Consider the following 19,844-nt stretch of genomic DNA (forward strand, 5'->3'; position numbering starts at 1 on the left):
CAAGATTTCTAGATCCTTTTATTTACCACAATACCAAAATACCCAGCAGCTTGCAATGCAAGGTTGCAATTACTTAATCTTAAAATTACATGCCTAGGTGGGCTTTAAAAGGTTTAGCACCAAAAACAGTACAGCAAAAGACACCTGTCTGGGATCAATGGGCAGGGAGTTCCAGAGATTTGGCACCGCTTCACCAAGGATCATTTCCTTGCATGTGTGGAACGAATATGATTATGATAGCCAGTGTGGTGCAGTGATTAGAGTGTCAGACTCTAAACACTGGGAGGCCAGGGTTCAAATTCTGACTCAGCCATGAAGCTCGCTGGGTGACTTTGGGCCAGTCCTTGCTACTCAGCCTAACCTACCTCAAAGGGTTGTTGTGGGGACTAAATGGGGGGGGGAGAACTGCCACTTTATGCTCCTCGGAGGAAAAGGTGGGAGTGCAAATCCATTTAACAACAACAACATTATGTGGCACTTGTAAAGCACACAATCCCTCTTCAAGCTGGAGAAAATGCCTTAATCCTTATTTTATTTTATTTTATTTTATTTTATTTTATTTTATTTTATTTTATTTTATTTTATTTTATTTTATTCTTTGGTAGCTTTATAAAAAGAAAAACACATACCAATAAATAAATTTTAGAAAGGGGCAAGATTAGAAGTGGATGCAGAAAGCATTTTTTTTATATACACAGTCGTAGGAGGACCTGAGTGCAACACTGAGAATATTGTTATTGTGTTATTCTTTTTGTAAAGCAATCTGGGGGGTTTTTTAATTTAAAAAAAACACAAGCAAGCGGTATATAAATTTCGTGAAATAGAATGAATGAATGAATCTTTATTTGCGTCAGCCATCGGCCATAGCAATAAAACGACGATACAATATACAACGAAAAGAAATAAAAAGTCAGTTATATAAAATACACTTTAGGGTTTTGAATCAACAGTCAAATGGTGGAACTTATTCCGATTGCCCCAGCTAAAATCCTTGCAACCTGCTCATCTTGATCTGCCAAGAGAAAGGACACCGGGGCAGTGGCTGGGCGACCCGGAATGGACAACAAAAGAGGGGTGAAAACCTCCTTCCTCAAGTCTTTATAAAGAGAGCAAGCCAGGAGGACATGCGCCACCGATTTGGTACTGCCATCTCTACAGGGACATAGGCATTTTTCGTGCAGAATCTGATGGAATCGTCTGTCAAGTACAACTGAGGGCAATCCATTCAATCTTGCAAGAGTCAAAGTGTGTCTATATTTTAGAATTGCTTGGTTATGCAGATAGGGTGCCAGAGAGATGAAATGGGAAGGTGGAAAATAGTCATACCATGTGCAATGGATGAATAAATAATAAATAAGTGTTGCAAACTGGAGAAAAAGTTGTGGGTGCCACCCACCCACCCACCCACAGCATATTCCATTAGAGACAACAGAACGCTGATTTCAAATCTAATTTCAGGGCGGGGGGGGGGGGCAGGGCAGGCAACCTTGGACTCACCAGGGAAGTCCCAAGTTGTTGATCCCTGGTGATCAGAATGAAGGCCTGCAGCCTGCTCCCAAGCGTGTTGACTCAAGCATAAGTGTGTGCAGGATCGCTGCCATAGATGCAACAGGAAGGGACTCGTCTGTCTTTCATAAGAAGAGCTCAGTTGCTGGATCAGGCCAAAGGGGGGACCATCTAGGCCAGGGGTTCCCAAACTAAGGCCCGGGGGCCAGATGCGGCCCAATTGCATTCTACATCCGGCCCGCGGACAGTCTGGGAATCAGTGTGTTTTTACATGAGTAGAATGTGCCCTTTTATTTAAAATGCATCTCTGGGTTATTTGTGGGGCCTGCCTGGTGTTTTTACATGAGTAGAATGTGTGCTTTTATTTTAAATGCATCTCTGGGTTATTTGTGGGGCATAGAAATTTGTTCATTTTTATTTTTTTTTCCAAAATATAGTCCGGTCCCCCACAAGGTCTGAGGGACAGTGGACCAGCCCCTTGCTGAAAAAGTTTCTGACCACTGATCTAGGCTAGCATCCTCCTTTGCACAGCATCTAACCAGATGCCCCATTGGGAAGCCCATGGCCAAGAACAGCACACATCTGCTGCTTTTGAGTAGAGCACAGGTGAGACTCTCTGCCTTGCCGAGGTGGAAACTGGTCCAGTGGTCCCTAGGGCTGAGTGAGTGTGCAAGAAGTCAGACATTAAGTGACTGGATGCCAAAGAAAGGCTTCTTTATTCGGGGAAAGGAGGGGAGGGGAGAGAAACAGAGAAAGAGAGAGAAGGAGGGCCAATGGAAGAGATGTAAAATCAGGGCCAGATGTTGAGCAGTGAGAATGATCTTCTGCAGCCTGAGCTGCCCAAGGAGGAGGGGGCTGGATCCCTCCGTCTTTCACAGGCTGCAAATCATGTTTAATCATCCTTTTTAAAGACAGACTTTAGCCAGACACAGGTGAGTGGGCTCTGATAAGGTTTGGCGTTGCTGGGGGAGAGTTCAGGGAGCTCCCTTAGCTGGACCCAGGAGGAGGTCAAGCTTGAACATCCTTTGCCACCCGGATGCCCTCCAGGTGTTTGTGACTAAAGCTCTCACTAGTTGTCCGAAATTGTGGTCCAAATCATTTGCAATGGACACCAGGCTGGGGAAGACTTGAATAGAGGGTGTTGGTGGGATCTCCCCCCAGCCACAAAATATACACCCCAGTCTCCAAGCAGTGAGTGTTTCAGCACTTAACCAGGGCTCAGTTTCATTGGAATGAAAGTCGGCAGAGATTGTGGTGTCTTTAGAATACTTGGTTTTATTGACACCTAAACAACCCGAGCACAAGATGGAGGGAATCGCAACATCAACGAATCTCCATTGGCAGCAGTATTGGGTCCAGCACAAAGCAAGCAGGTCTCTGTGACTCCAGCTTCCAGCCTGTTTCCATCTCAGCACATACCCAACTTTCTGAGTATTGTTCTCCTACCTAGCAGCTAGGTGACGTGGGTGGATCATTCTCCTATACGGAACCATCACTTAGTTGTAGCTATTGCACTTAAGCTGCCAGTTAGTCAGTACAAGGTCTTACAGGACGCAGGTGGCGCTGTGGTCTAAACCACTGAGCCTCTTGGACTTGCTGATCAGAAGGTCAGCAGTTCGAATCCACGCAATGGGGTGAGCTCCCGTTGCTCTGTACCAGCTCCTGCCAACCTAGCAGTTCGAAAGCATGCCAATGCAAGTAGATAAATAGGTACCGCTGCAGCAGGAAAGTAAATTGCATTTCCATGTGGTTTGGTTTCCGCCACAGTGTCCCGTTGCGCCGGAAGCGGTTTAGTCCTGCTGGCCATATGACCTGGAAAGCTATCAGTGGACCAACACTGGCTCCCTTGGCCTGAAAGCGAGATGAGCGCTGCAACCCCTGAGTCACCTTTGACTGGACTTAACCGTCCAGGGGTCCTTTACCTTTGGTCATTGTTTAGTCATCTTAGTTGTGTTCGACTCTCCGTGACCCCATGAACCACAGCATGCCTTGGAAACTCTCACTTTCTTCTCAAAGCTTCTCCTTTTTAATGTCCATGGAGTTTTCTTGGCAAAATACTGGAGCGGTTTGCCAGTTCCTTCTCCAGGTGGATCACATTTATTCTAAACTCTCGGCTATGACCTGTCCGTCTTGGGTGGCCCTGCATGGCATAGCTCATAGCTTCTTGGAGTTATTCAAGAACCTTCACCATGACAAGGCAGTGATCCATGAAGGGGCCGTTACCTTTTACAAGGTCTTATATGGTTTTGAGTGAGAGATTTTACTTTCTTGGGCTCCATGATCACTGCAGATGGTGACAGCAGCCACGAAATTAAAAGACATCTGCTTCTTGGGAGGAAAGCAATGACAAACCTAGACAGCATCTTAAAAATCAGAGACGTCACCTTGCCGACAAAGGTCCGTATAGTTAAAGCTCTGGTTTTCCCAGTAGTGATGTATGGAAGTGAGAGCTGGACCATAAAGAAGACTGATCGCCGAAGAATTGATGCTTTTGAATTCTGGTGCTGGAGGAGACTCTTGAGAGTCCCATGGACTGCAAGAAGATCAAACCTATCCATCCTTAAAGAAATCAGCCCTGAGTGCTCACTGGAAGGGCAGATCCTGAAGTTGAGGATCCAATACTTTGGCCACCTCATGAGAAGAGAAGACTCCCTGGAAAAGACCCTGATGTTGGGAAAGATGGAGGGCACAAGGAGAAGGGGACGACAGAGCCAGAGATGGTTGGACAGTGTTCTCGAAGTGGCTGGCATGAGTTTGGCCAAACTGCGGGAGGCAGTGGAGGATAGGGGTGCCTGGCGTGCTCTGGTCCATGGGGTCGCGAAGAGTCGGACACAACTGAACAACTGAACAACAATTATATGGTCTTGCAAATGAACTTGTCTTACCAGTTCAGCAAACTCCTCCGTTAATTTCTAACCCTCCCTGGGCACAGGACCCCAAGAATTGGAAGGGACCCAGGGCATCATCCAGACCAACCCCCCACCAACCCTCAGCAGTACTCTGTACCTATCGCTCTGTAGGCAGATTCTCAAAACCAATGCCAAAACTATTTCCCCTTAGAATGCTTGGTGCACCCTGTCCTGCAGATAAGTGGAAATTACAGCAGCCTCCAAACTTGGTCAGCATAACACAAGAACATAGGAAGAGCCTACAGAATCAGGCCAATGACTTATTTAGTCATAGAATCATAGAATTTTAGTGTTAAAAATGACCCCAAGGATCATCTAGTCCAATTCCCTGCCATGCAGGAACCACGGCTAAAGAATCCCTGGCAGATGGCTGTCCAACCTCTGCTTGAAAACCTCCAGTGAAGGAGAATCCACTGCATTTCAAGGAAGCCCCTTACACTGCCAGACTTCTCTTGCCACCAGGAAGTCCAGCATCCTGTTCTCACAGTGGCCAGCCGGATGTCACCTTGGGAAACCTGCAAGCAGGATTCGAGCACCAGAGCCCTCTCCCCTCCTGTGGCTTCCACCAACTGGCATTCAGAAGCATTGCTTCCTCCAGCTGTGGAGGCAGTGTGGGATGTAAACACAGAGCAGCCAAACACAACACTCCTAGAGAGGACATGAAGGTAACTCAGTCCTCCAGGCTTAACTTCCTGTTTTACCTGGACTGAGTTGCAGGAACCAGAAGTAGGTGTGGTCTTACCTGGGAGGAAGATCCCAAAGAAGACTGTCCATTTTGCCTCATCCTTTGAAGAAGCAGGATGCTCTCTCAGCCTGCAGCTGAGAGAAGCAGAAGTGAAGCCTGTTCCCTTATGGAATCAGCTTCACTGCATGTAAATACATTGATCTAAGTTTGTCTGCCTCTTTTTGCCTGTACTGTGACTCATGGATGTCTGTAAGTAAACTCCTTTTATATCTTATAATCAGTATTGTGTCTTTTTACTTTTAAGAGGAAACAAGGGGAATATACCAGGAATATAGCTGGCTTAAGCAAGCCTATGCAAACGTTTTCTGCTGTGTTTTAAAAAGGGAATGTAAACTCTGCTAAGTTTGGAGCTTGCTCACACAAGCTGGGATTGAGATATATAAATAATATATACTCATCCACATTCCTAAACATTCCCACAGGCAGAGCATACTTTTTGTGGCTAGGAGCCGTCAATAGCCCTCTCCCCCTCCATGAATTTTTGTCCAATCCTCTTTTAAAACCATCTAGGTTGGTGGCCACCCCTGCCCAGGGGCGTCGCTGGGGAGGGGCGGTGGGGGCGGTACGCCCCCAGTGACAGGGTGACAAGCGGCGGGTGGGGGTGACAAGCGGTGGCCCCTCCCGCCACTCCTACGCGCCGCTGCTCCCTCCGTCACCCAGCAGCACATGGAAGGGGTGCTTTCCGCCGTTTTTTTGGCGGGGGGGGGGGTCGACCAGCGAGGGAGGGTGTCACGCTTGTCACCCCCTCCTGGCTGGCCACCCCCCCGCCGAAAAAACCCGCGGGGGGGCGGGGAAAGGAAGCAGAGCCGGCGCATTCAAGCGCCGGCTCTGCTTCTTTTTCCCCCTTTCCGACGCTTTTTTTGGTGGCGGGGGGGTCGACTAGCGAGGGGGGTGTCACGCTTGTCACCCCCTCCTCGCTGGCCACCACCCACCGCCGAAAAAAAGCCTCGGAAAGGGGGAAATTCCCCCTTTCTGCACCCACGTGCGTCGTGACATCATGATGGCGTCACGACGCACGCGTAGTGCCCCTCCCCCATGGGGGTTCCTCTGCGCTGCCGCCGCCCCCAGCAGCGCAGAGGCTAACAACGGCACTGCCCCTGCCTCCTGTGGGAGGGAGTTCCATAGTTTGGAGATTCATTCCCCGTGTGCAGTCAAGGGCTTGTTGTCTATCACAAGACTGGGTGTGTGTTTTGATTCCACAAGAATGGGATGTGACATAGCCAGGGTGTTTGTCTTACTGTGTTCCCTGAAGTGGGACTACTGTCCTTTGTTCTTTCTCTTTGCTGTCTGATGCTAGAGAGAGAGGGAGCCATGTTGCAGTGCTCTGTGTGTATTTATATGTAAATAAAGTAGATTAGCCTAAATGCTGAGTTGCTGAGGTCTGTTTACGCAAGCTGAGCATACCTCTGTGGATCCGTTAGTGTGCTGATGTCTTCTGGCATCAGTCGCTGTGATGTTCGGGCTGAAGAATGCTTGAGAAGCTCCTGAACGATCACCCAGTAGGAGGAAACGAGCCAGTCAGGCATGTGTCTCTGCCAGGGTTCTACTTGTGAGTAGGTCGCCTCCTGACAGGAGAGAGTTCCATAGTTTAACTATAAATAGCTACTTTCCTTTCCTCTGTCCTGCATCTTCCAACATTCATCTTCAATGGATGCCTATGAGGGAAATGACTCCACCATGACCAAGGGTCCCTTGGTGCCAGGTGGGCAGCCCCTGCCCACAGGGTGTGGCAGTGCCTGCGTTGCTAAAGGCATGAGACGCTGTGCCCTTCCATCGTCCTTCAAGATCCGTATGAATTATCTCCTTCCATCACGCCGTTCCCTGTCTTGAAGAAATCAGAGGAACTGAAGGCGACAAGACCTGCCGCCCCTCAACAAAGAGACTCCCGTTTTCTTCTGGAGATTCCCCACAGTGCTATTAGCATCTCTTTACAATAACATCCCTTCTTCCTTTCTCTCCCCTTTTTTCTTTTCCCTTTTTGTCTCCCCCGAGGAAAGCAGAGCTGTCATTGTGAGCCGGCAAATGAAACTCGATGAATACTGAGCAGATATTTCATTTTCAATCTCCGTCACCAACTGGAAGGAACTGGAGCTGGTCAGCGAGCGGCTGGCTGGCGTGATTAAATCCTGCTCTCCAAAGTAATCAAGTTGCACCTGCAGATGTATAGGCATGGAGCAGCCTCCTCTGGCCTGGTGCCCTCTAGGCGTTTGGCTACTACAACTCCCATCAGCCCCCAGCCAACACCGTCCATGACCAATATATTCAGTGGGGGGCCACCAGGTGGTTGAAGGAAAGCTGACTTAGAAGAAGTCCAGTGGGTAACTAGCACATCCTCTGTCCAACTGCATTCGAGCAGATGTGCAGTAATAGGGAAATCCAGAATTTGGATGGAAGGGTTCAATTCTGCAACTTCCACATCCTAATCTGAAGATTCTGAAGGCCTTTCTGAAACCTAGGTGGTTTCCCATGCGACAAGTTGTTATTGAAAGACAATGGAGTGCGCCTGCAGAGGTGAAGTCAAACCGCTGCGTTAGTAGCACTGAAGTAACCTCCCCGGGGAACAAGCCTGGGCAGGGGCATCTTACCCATAGAGGCTAGTGGCACAGGGCGCCAAGTTCTGGAGGGCGCCAGGGAAGAGGCGGACGCTGGACATGGCACCTCCTGGCATCAGCTTGCCGCCCTTGCCCACCTCTGCCATGCCACGCCAAAGCAGCACCATGCCCGGAGCCTCCATCTGCCGTGGCCACTGCGGCACGAAGCGGCCAGCTGAGCCAGGAGGCACCACGTCCAGCCTCCACCTCTTCCCTGCTGGAGGAGCCACCCTCCAGACGCTGCCCGCCTCCTCCAGCCCCGCCGGCAGTGCCATCCTTTCTAAAAAAAACTCTGGGAAACGGGGGTGTGCCGGAGGGAGCAATGCACCACGGCGCCGGATATCCTTAAGACAGCCCTGAGCCGGGGAAGTGTGTCTGGAGGTCCTGAGCTGCCCAGAAAACAGGACTTTCCCACCCTCAGCCTCGGGTGGTGCTGTGGGTTAAACCACAGAGCCTAGGGCTTGCCAATCAGCAGGTCGGCGGTTCGAATCCCCGTGTCGGGGTGAGCTCCCTTTGCTCAATCCCTGCTCCTGCCAACCTAGTAGTTCGAAAGCAAGAAGTGCAAGTAGATAAATAGGTACTGCTTCGGTGGGAAGGTAAACATAATTTCCATGTGCTGCTCTTGCAGTCTTGCAGTCCTCTTGTGGAGGGAGGCTTGTGGCTCAGACTATTGATTGAAGAATTGCACTCCACTATCTTCTGCATCTTTTACGGGAACCTGGCCATAAATCTCCAGGTTCAGGTAGGTAGCCGTGTTGGCCTGACACAGTCAAAATAAGTTTAAAAAATTGTCCAGTATCACCTTAGAGACCAGCTAAATTGGGTATAAGCTTTCATGGTATCTGAAGAAGTGTGCATGCACATGAAAGCTTACATCCAGAACAAACGCTGTGGTCCAAACCACAGAGCCTAGGGCTTGCTGATCAGAAGGTTGGCGGTTCGAATCCCCACGATGGGGTGGGCTCCCTTTGCTCGGTCCCAGCTCCAGCCAACCTAGCAGTTTGAAAGCACGTCAAAGTGCAAGTAAAAAGGTACCGCTCTGGCGGGAAGGTAAACGGCGTTTCCATGAGCTGCTCTGGTTTGCCAGAAGTGGCTTAGTCAAGCTGGCCACATGACCTGGAAGCTGTACTCTGGCTCCCTTGGCCAGTAAAGAGAGATGAGTGCCGCAACCCCAGAGTCATCCGTGACTGGACCTAACAGTCAGGGGTCCCTTTACCTTTACCTTACCCTCGGTCTCACTGATGAGGTCCAAAGGAAAGCAGAACAACATGTTTGGCACCAGCTGGGCTGCAGGAGTTGTGGGAAGGAGGTGTACAAGACACCATCCAACTGTCTTAGGGACTTTGTGTAGGGTTTACTTCTTCTAAAGATATCACACAAGGTAGTGTAGGTTTAGGATGATAATTTTCCCTCTCCCAGGTGGAGGAGCCCCATCTGCCCCTCGGTTCCCTCTGCAGCATGTGCAGAAACCACTTACTTGGCCATCGGACCCACTCTTGGTCCTGACCACTCAGCCTGGTGGAGCCTGTTTTTGCATGCAGGACAAGTCCCTAACTCACAGAGGGTTCGAGACCCATCAGCTACCCAACAATAAAAAGCATATACTAAACGCTGAAAATTAAAATTAAAAACAGCAATAAAATAATGGCAACCAAGTTTGCAAATCACTGAGAGCTTAATGGTTTGATGTTAGCATACTGTTAGCATGTGTTGCTGTGATATCGGCACTTCCTGTCGGGTACAAAATCTCCCGGGGTCTCTAGCAACTGGGATTCAGAAGCATTGCTACTTCTGACCATAGGGGCAGAGCAGAGCCATCCTGGCTAGTATCCGTCAATAGCCCCCCCCCCATGAATTTGCTCAATCCTCTTTCAAAGCCATCTAGGATGGTGGCCATCACTGCCTCCTGTGGCAGTGAGTTCCACAGTTTAACTATGTGAAGAAGGACTTCGTTTTATCTGTCCTGATAAAAGGGGAATGAAATGCACGGACCAGCCAGCTCTTTTTGCTTCCTTTGCCATTATATTTCTACTTTGAATATAGTAACCTGCCTCGATTGATCATAAAAAGCTAAAATCTGTGGAACGCCCTCTCATCAGATGTCAAGGAAATAAACAACTATCTGACTTTTAGAAGACATCTGAAGGCAGCCCTGTATCGGGAAATGTTTAATGCCTAATGTGTCGTAAGCTGCCCAGAGTGGCTAGGGAATCCCAGCCAGATGGGCGGGGTATAAATAATAAAATTACTATTATTATTATTATTATTATTATTATTATTATTATTATTAATCTTTGACCAATGGAGCAGGGGGAATGGAGACGAAGTATGGGAAAGGTCGAGCCCAGATTTTTGGATATTGCAGTTGCTGAAGGTGCTCATTCCACTTCCTTTCCTATGTTGTAAACAAAAACTGCCCTTATTCCTTTATGGCTACACAAGAGCCTTTGTAGGTTCTCCATTGGTAGGAGAAAATAACAGAGGCCAACCAAAGAATATTGAGAAGCAAAGCAGCTAGTAAGCCTGATCTTTATTAAAGCTGTTGCAACAGGGTACTCCCCTCACACACAGGAGATTGGAGGACCCAGAACAAAGGTGAGCCTGCCCTTATATAGACCAGTGTTTTTTAACCACTGTTCCGCGGCACACTAGTGTGTCGCGAGATGTTGCCTGGTGTGCCGTGGGAAAATTACTTTATATATAGTCAATATAGGCACAGAGTTAAATTTTTTAACATTTTCTAATGGTGGTGTGCCTCGTGATTTTTTTCATGAAACAAGTGTGCCTTTGCCCAAAAAAGGTTGAAAAACACTGATATAGACATTTAAATTGCCCACCCTGGAGTCCAAGACCACCCCCAGAAACATCATACATACATCACAGAAGGGGTGTAGCCCAAGACCACCACCCCAGATACATCATACCTACATCACAGAAAAGACAGTCTACAACAGAAATCTGAGTGCGTTGTTTATCTCCTGTCTGCCAGGTTATGTGATAATGCCTTATCTGATTGCCTTTCCTGGTAGTCTGGCCATTCCTTTGAGATGGTAATCACTTAATTCCCGAGACAATGGGAAGGTTCCCTTACCCCCTCCCTCCTTGCAGAGAAACATTTGGTCAGTTTGGGAGTCAAAATGGTTTCAGGACTGTCTTCCTGTGCTGCTTCAGACATGTGGTTTATATATTTATGTACGTGTTCCCTTGGTAAATTTATGAACATTTATTATATATAGAAGACCTTAATTTTTTTTTATTACACCTAAGATTATCTCACTGCTTTTCGAAAAAGCCCCCAAGTCCACATTTCTTGAAAACTGATACTGTTTTTGCCTTACAAGAGGCTCAGGCTTAGAGGAGCTCAAGAGAGACTGGAGGCGGGAAATGGCAGCGTGGCCCCCTTCTTTCTGGCTATAAAAAATGTATTTATGTATTTATTCCATTCCCTCCAACATTTCGGTGATGAAAATAGGAACTATCTTGTGCACTATAGAGCAACCCTCTTCTCACACGGAAGCTCCCTCATTAAGCACATGCTCGGCCCTCTGTGGCACTCTGCAGATTGCCAAAAGGTCTTCTGTGGCTTTTGCAAAACGTGTTTGTTTATTCTGCAAGAACCAGAAGCAGGCAGCCTTAGGAAACTGTCCTAAGCAGTCTCTTTCTCTGAAGCCTTAAGGACGTGCTTTAAATCTTGCAATGGATCCATTTGCAATTCATAAGATCCCCAGTGGATCATTCCAAAGCACCTTGTTTCCCACAGCGAAATCTGGGAAGCCCACGAGGTGGATATAAGCACAGCAGACCTTATTCTGACTACTTCTTGCTAGAAATGATTTTCTGCCCAGTTGTCCTGGGTGGCCAGTGATCTCCTCCTATGATTGGGGGGGGGGGAGAGAATGGATTGTGTGAATTTTTTTATTTCTTTCCCCCGTTATACTGTTTACAATTGTTCCATTATGAACAACTGGAGTTCTTACTCCAATTAAGACACATCTTTTCCGATGGGCGTTTGGCAGAGGAGAGACCCGATTGCTGTTCCGGCTATTAGCAAATGGTATTCAGGGATTTGTCGTTTTTATGGACTGCGTGTATCTTTATCTATCTGCCTTTGTGTAAATTGATCTGTGGCTTGTGCAAAAAAAATCATCTAAATATATGCATGATCACTCCGCAGACTGCAAACTGGGGGAAATATTTTCAAGGAATCATAGAATTGTAGAGTTGGGAGGGATCACAGGGGTCATTTAGTCCAGCCCTCTGCAACGCAGGAATCTTTTGTCCAATGTGAGGTTCGAACCCACAGCCCTGAGATTAAGAGTCTCATGCTCTACGGACTGAGCTAAGAGCTAAGAGTTCTGCAACTGGAAGTCGTGGATACTCAATGGAGCTGAATGTTGGAAGATTCAGGATAGGTAAAAGGAAGTCCTTCTTCACACAGCACAGAGTTAAACTGTGGAACTCCCTTCCACAGGAGCTGGGGATGACAACTAACTTGGGTGGCTCTAAAAGAGGATTGGACAAATTCACAGGGGAGAGGGCTATTGATGGCTACTAGCCAGGATGGCTATATTCTGCCTCCACAGTTGGAGGTGGCAATACTTCTGAATATCAGTTGCTGGAAACCACAGGAAGAGAGAGAGAGCTCTTGTGCTTGAATCCTGATTGTGGATTTCCCAGAGGCATCACTGTGAGAACAGGATGCTGGACTAGATGGGCCATGGGCCTGATCCAGCAGGCTGTTCTTAGGCTCTTATGCCTTATGTTCTTAAGAGTGGTTGCCAGAAAAAGGCTCTTGGAATCGCTCCTACCCAAAATAACTCCTCTTATTTCCATTGTGGATGGTGGCATTTTCTGCCTGTCGTTTCCAAACACCACTCCATTTTTACAGAACCATAATCTCCACTCTAAATTCCTATTTGGTCCAGCATCTTCACCTTAAATCCAGTCCGCACTCCAGTTCCTTCTTTTCAGTGTTCCTTCTCTCTGGGAAACGGCACTCCTTTATTCTCTTACTTGTGTTGGGATTCCCCAGGTATCACTGCACTGGAATTAAATCTCCGCGTTGGCCTTTGCGTGGTGCTCGTAATGTTTCCTTTAATCTTCTTGTAATTATCCCCCATCCCCAAGTGAGCTCCCATCTCTGCCTTTGCGTCCCCTGACACTGGAGTTAATGGGCAATGCATTCTGTTCTCTCAATTGCTTGGGAAGATCTTAAACAGATTTAGACCCCAGCAGACCTATCTTGTGCCCCTCTTTCTCCAAAGACAGGCCGTGCCCATGTTTCATCACTTCTCCTGACCTAATTGAGGTCTGCTTCATATGCAAGACTCACAGTGTTGAAGGCCACACCATTGTTGCACACACCCAAATCTCTGTGCGGAATTTCTGTGCTTGTCCAGGGTTCAGTTTCCTTGGAAAGGAGATCAGCGGAAGCTCTGGTGCAATCAGGTTATATGGTCTTGTAATAAGAGTTAACAGGGGTCCTTCTCCGGGAGGGAGCCTGGGCCTCCGGCAGACCACAATTGGAAGCCCTTACTGTCTAGTAAAATGACAGAGACCAGACCAGAATTCTAGTGTAAAGCAAGGTGGCTAGTTAAGCCTGATCTTTATTGATCTTTCCGGTTGACCATGTTTCTTGTAGAAGTATTAGTTCAAAGTCTTTGAAAAAGTTCATTAGGTCTGGGTCGCCGCCTTTATTTCCCCACCCTGCGATGTTCCAGGACAGCAGGCGTAAAGTCTGCTTTTGAGTTTGCGGCTGATTTGTAGAGTTTAGTCAGTCTAATTCAGTTATTAAACTCAGAGAGAGGTTTTGTCCTACACAGATACAGCCATTTGCCACTGCTTTCGGTGGGGAACATATCGGCGGATCCTCTAATTTCTTTTTTGAGGTGCAAGAAGTTGGAACTCCCTCCCTTTCTTGGGCTTCTTCCTTTGGTGTTCCTTGTTCCTGAGGGATTTCTATAGTTGGCAGACAGTTGTGGGCGTTGGATCTATTATCAGTCTCTTCTTCCATTTCTTTGGCCTCATTTGATGTTAGACTGATCTTTATTAAAAGCTGTTGCAACAGGGTGCTCCCCACACACAGGAGGGAGGAGGAGGAACCCAGAATCATGTGTCCAAGCCCTTATATAGACATTTTAAACTGCCCGCCCTGGAGTCCAAGGCCACCCCCCAGATACATTATACCTACATCACAGAAAAGGTGGTCTCCAACAGAAATCTGAGTGCATTGTTTATCTCCTGTCTGGCAAGTTACCTGTTTGCATTATCTGGGTTTTGGCCACTCTTTTGTTATTATAACTACTTAATTCCTGAATCTAGAGCACAGGTCACAGGCTCACACCCTGTTCATATCTTGAATGTGTCCTTAAGACAGGATTTGTGAGAACAAAATAAAAAAATAAAAAAATTCCTTCCAGTAGCACCTTAGAGACCAACTAAGTTTGTTCTTGGTATGAGCTTTCATGTGCATGCACAGTTCTTCAGATACAGTGGTACCCCGCTAGACGAAAATAATTCGTCCCGCGAAAATTTTCGTCTAGCGGGGTTTTCGTCTTGCGGAGCGGCAATGGGAGCCGCGCTCCGCAAAACGAAAAAAAAAAAAGACGAAATTTTTTCGTCTTGCGAGGCAGCCCCATAGACTTTTTCGTCTAGCGGGGCTGCCTCCCGCTAGACGAATGCTTTCGTCTAGCGAGTTTTTCGTCTAGCGAGGCATTCGTCTAGCGGGGTACCACTGTACATGCATGCACGCACACGAAAGCTCATACCAAGAACAAACTTAGTTGGTCTCTAAGGTGCTACTGGAAGGAATTTTTTAATTTAATTTTGTTTTGTTTTGACTATGGCAGACCAACACGGCTACTACCTACCTGTAACAGGATTTGTGAGGAAAGAGACAATGGGGAGATTTCCCACTTTGAGCTTTCAGAGAAATATTTGAGGTCAATTTGTTCAGGGCCTATATCTGTGGGGTTTCAGACATGTGGTTTATATATACAGTTATGAACATTTAATTTTTTATATATGACCTTAAAATTCTTATAACAGTCTTATTAGCACATATATGCAACCAGAGCAAGACACACACCTGTGTCTCCAGCTTCCAGCATCAGGTCACCTCTCGCACACAGCTCTTACATACCCACAGCTCCTCTTGGTCTACTGTTCTCTATCCTAGGATAATGTGGCATCCAGCCAGAGTGCATAGCTAGACTATGGAACTCACTGCCACAAGATGTGACCCACCAGCTTTGGAAGGGGGTGAGACAACTTCAGGGAGGTGGAAAGTTCTCTCAACAGCTGTTGGTCTAATGTAGTACGGCTCTTCAAATTGCTGTCCCCCACTTTGTCTGCTACATTTAGTAAAACAGGAAACAATAACAACATATTCTTCTCATACTGGGCTCAGGTCAGATTTGCCTATGGACTCAGTTCTGTGGGAGACTTGCGAAGCTTTTGCCTCTCAGTCTGTCAGCAAAATCATCTGTAAAATAGGAATAAGTGTGATCTGCTTTGCAGGATTACTGGCAGCAAAAACGGTGAAGTTTTTGATAAAAGCCACCCGTTTAATTATAAAGATTTGCCCAGAAATTGATGTGATGCTCTCTTGATTCCATCGTGCAGAGATTTTTTACTTTGCTGGTAGAATCCATGTGGAGGCAAATGAAAGGAAATCGTCAGACGGTTGATGTGTATGGGATGCAGAGGGCTCCCCTGAACTTCTTTGGGACTGATCTGCACGTTCCTTTTTTCGCCCTCTTGAAAGCGGCACGGAGGTCTGGTGATAGCATGCAGCCCAGATGTACCCTTTCTTCTCATTGTGCTTCTGAGATGGATTTTTCCCCCTTTCTCAAGATGCTGAATTATGATCTGACACAGACAGAGCAGTCAAAAGGCGATTCCAAGCTCTTGTTTTTTTGGAGAGTAGGGATATATCATCGTCACCCATCTCTCTCTCTCTCTCTCTCTCTCTCTCTCTCTCTCTCCTTTTTGATGTCTAAAATTGCCAGGCTCCTTGGCTTCATGACGATACCTCTGGGCAGCTTTCCCCAACCTGGTGCCCTCCAGATTACAACTCCCATCAGCCCCAGCCAGAATGGATTCAGAGTGCAGGGAAGGGTTAAAAGGTAAAGGGACCCTGACCATTAGGTCAAGTTGCGGATGACTCTGGGGTTGCGGCACTCATCTCACTTTATTGGCCGAGGGAGCTGGCGTACAGCTTCCGGGTCATGTGGCCAGCATCACTAAGCCGCTTCTGGCAAACCAGAGCAGCGCACGGAAACGCCGTTTACCTTCCCGCCGGAGCGGTGCCTGTTTATCTACTTGCACTTTGATGTGCTTTCAAACTGCTAGGTTGGCAGGAGCTGGGACCGAGCAACGGGAGCTCACCCCATCGTGGGGATTCGAACCGCCGACCTTCTGATAGGCAAGCCCTAGCCTCTGTGGTTTAACCCACAGCGCCACCAGCTGTGAAAGGGAAAGGGTTAAGCACTCCCAAAATGCTTGTTTACAAAGCTATTGTACTACCAACCTCACTGTATGCTTGTGAAACATGGACCACTTATAAACGCCATCTCCAACTCTTCGAAAGATTCCATTAACAGTGTCTCCGAAAGGAGATGGTGGACTCTCCTTCCTTGGAGATTTTTAAACAAAGGTTGGATGGTCATCTGTCAGGGATGCTTTAGTTGCGATTTGGGGAGTTTCCAACTCCTTGAAAGATTCCATCAATGGTGTCTCCGAAAATGTTTACACATCACTTGGGAAGACAGAAGAACCAATGCCGGTGTACTGGAAGAAGCAAAGATCACCAGTGTTGAGGCAATGATTCTTCAACATCAATTTCGTTGGACTGGTCATGTGCAGATGCCTGATTATCGCCTTCCAAAGCAAGTGTTCCATTGCGAACTTAAAAATGGAAAGAGTAATGCTGGTGGTCAACAAAAGAGGTTTAAAGACTGTCTCAAGGCAAACCTAAAAAAAATGTAGTATAGACACTAACAATTGGGAAACACTGGTCTGTGAGCGCTCCAGCTGGAGAACAGCCTTTACAAAAGGTGTCATGGGCTTTGAAGACACTCGAAGAAACGTGCTAAGAGGAAACCCTCACCAAGATCAACTCCCATCCAGAAACCTATGTCCCCACTGGAAGGACGTGTGGATCCAGAATTGGCCTCCACAGTCACTTACGGACTCATTGTTGAAACCGTGTTTATGGAAGACAATCTTACTTGGCTATGAGGGATCGCCGCCGAAGAAGAAGAAGAAGAAGCACTCCCTTCATGGGAACATATGGAGCTGACTGAGTCAGATTATCGTCCCACCTACCTTAGTATTGCCAACAATGGCTGGCAGAGGCTCTCCAGCTTTTCAGGTTTCTCCAACCCAAACTGGAGATGTCAGGAATTGAACCTGGGACCTTCCACATGAAAAGCAGCTGCTGTAACCACTGAACTACCTCCGCTCCCTCCCTCGTCCGATGGTCCTTTGCAAGAGGAAGAGGAAGAAAAAAACTGCTAAGGCTGAACTACATGTGGTGGTGTAGTGGTTAAGAGCAGCGGACTCGTAATCTGGTGAACTGGGTTCGCGTCTCTGCTCCTCCACATGCAGCTGCTGGGTGACCTTGGGCTAGTCACACTTCTCTGAAGTCTCTCAGCCCCACTCACCTCACAGAGTGTTTGTTGTGGGGGAAGAGGGGAAAGGAAAATGTGAATCACTTTGAGACTCCTTCGGGTAGTGATAAAGCGGGATATCAAATCCAAACTCCTCCTCCTCCTCCTCCTCCTCCTCCTCCTCCTCCTCCTCCTCCTCCTCCTCCTCTTCTTCTTCTTCTTCTGCGTGATTTCCCCAGAATATTCTCCTTTTAGCAAAGTTGTGAATCTAGCAGGTGGCTGAAAACTCCTAGTGTAGCCAAATTCCTTCAGCCAGAGAGGGGGGAATCCCTGCTGTTGTGCAAAGGGGTGTGTTCATGCCCTGGGCTCTGGTCTCCTTACTGGGGTCAGTTGCGTTGATAGAGACCGAGGCATGTCGGCAAAGATAACACCACGTCTCTGGCCTCGTCAAGGTGCAATTTATGACTTGAACTGTGACGAGAGGATGGTGTGAGCCATAAATCAGCTTCGGAGAGGAAGTGTCTCGTCGTGTTACGGCGCCAGCTCCTCTCTTGTAATGCTGCCGGTACAATGTAATTTGAAATGTTTAACCAGTGAGGATGCCCAGCCACACTCATACATTCAATTCCCCCAAAGACTGTGGTTTCATCTTGTTTTTGTTTAAGGAGAAAACGGCTCACCTCTTGAACGGGACCAACGAAATAATCTCTGACAAACCAACTTTCCAATTAAAAAGGGGGATGGAGGGACGAAAAGCCCTAAATCCCAGCTTGGTAGAAAGGTAGAATATAGATATATTAAATTCAGGGCCGTCTCATCATAGGGGCTGGGTGGTGCGGTGCACCAGGGCGCCAGGCCCCCCAGGGACGCCCCCGCAAGCCCGCGCATACTGGGTGCCCCCTCCCCAACCCACGCCCGCCCCCATGGGCGGGTGGGCGGGCGCTCACGCGCTGGCCAGCTGCAAGCCGGCTGCCCTCCGGAGCCCCAGCTGGAGCGCTGGGAAGGGCGCGCAAAGCCCCGCGCCACTCCAGCGCCACGCCCCTCACCCCCCGCTCGCCCACCTCCCTCCCGCGCTGGCCGCCCCTCGGGGGATGAGGGGCGTGGCACTGGAGCGGCGCGGGGCTTTCGCGCCCTTCCCAGCACTCCAGCTGGGGCTCCGGAGGGCGGCCGGCTTGCAGTGCCACGCCCCTCATCCCCCGCTCGCCCACCCCCCCTCCCGAGGGGCAGCCAGTGCGGGAGGGAGGTGGGCGGAGAGGCGGCCTACCGGGGGTGCTGAGGGATCGTCGCGCCAGGGCAGCCGATCCCTTTAAGACGGCCCTGATTAAATTATGGTGGTGATAACCTCCCTCTCATCAGCTCTTTCTCCCTTCCTGGGACCTCAGAGAACTGCTACTGGTCTAAATGAGGCAAGCTGATTCAATGCTTTAATTCAAAATCATTAAACTGTAGACTTGGAAGGGATCCCAAGGGTCATCTAGTCCAACCCTCTGCAATGCAGGAATTTCAACTAAAGCATGACAGATGGCCATCCAACCTCTGCTTGAAAACCTCCAAGGAAATAAACTCCACCACCTTCCAAAGGGTCGAGCAGCTCTTACTGCCAGAAAGGTCACCTTGAGGTTTAATTGGAATCTCCTTTCTTGTAACGTGAAGCCATTGGTTCGAGTCCTGCCCTCCAGAGCAGGAGAAAACAAGCTAGTTGCCTCTTCCATATGACAGCCCTTGAGATATTGGAAGGTGACTATCATATCTCCTCCCAGTCTTCTCTTTTCGCAGCTAGACATTCCCAGTTCCTTCAACTGTTCCTCATAAGGCTTGGTTTCCAGATCCTTGATGGTCTCTGTCACTCTCTTCTGCACACCTTCCAGCTTGTTAATACTGATATAGACAGGATAAAGCAAGAAATCAATCAGTGCTAGTATTTTGGTAATTTGTGGTACGAAGGGAGAATGGAAGCTGCAAAGGAGTTCCTGGGATGGCTTATGCCAGGTACGTCCAACAGGGAGATTGTGATCTGTCGTAGATCACTGGCTCCCCCCAAAGAAGCTCAAGAACTTTAGCCGTGTTGGTCTGCCATAGTCAAAACAAAATAAAATAAAATAAATCCTTCCAGTAGCACCTTAGAGACCAACTAAGTTTGTTCTTGGTATGAGCTTTCATGTGCATGCATGTACGGTATCTAAAGAAGTGTGCATGCCATAGAAGGATCTTTTGGCCAAGGGCAGGGGTCTGCAAAGCTTACTGGGCATGGGCCAGATCACTCCTGTGGAGATCCTCCGTGGGCCGACGCCGGAAATAACGTCTGTGCATGTCCACGGTGCCAGAAATTGCTTCTGTGCATGCCCAGCTGCTGAAAATCGCACCTGCGCAGAAGCAATTTCCAGCATCTGGGCATGTGCAGAAGCGATTTCCGGAGCTGCGGAAGACTGTCCCTGTGCTGCACTGTGCTGGTTATCGCAGCATGTGGGAACTCGCCGAGTGG

This window comes from Lacerta agilis, chromosome 11 (genome assembly GCF_009819535.1).
Source record: "Lacerta agilis isolate rLacAgi1 chromosome 11, rLacAgi1.pri, whole genome shotgun sequence".
Lineage (NCBI taxonomy): Eukaryota > Metazoa > Chordata > Lepidosauria > Squamata > Lacertidae > Lacerta > Lacerta agilis.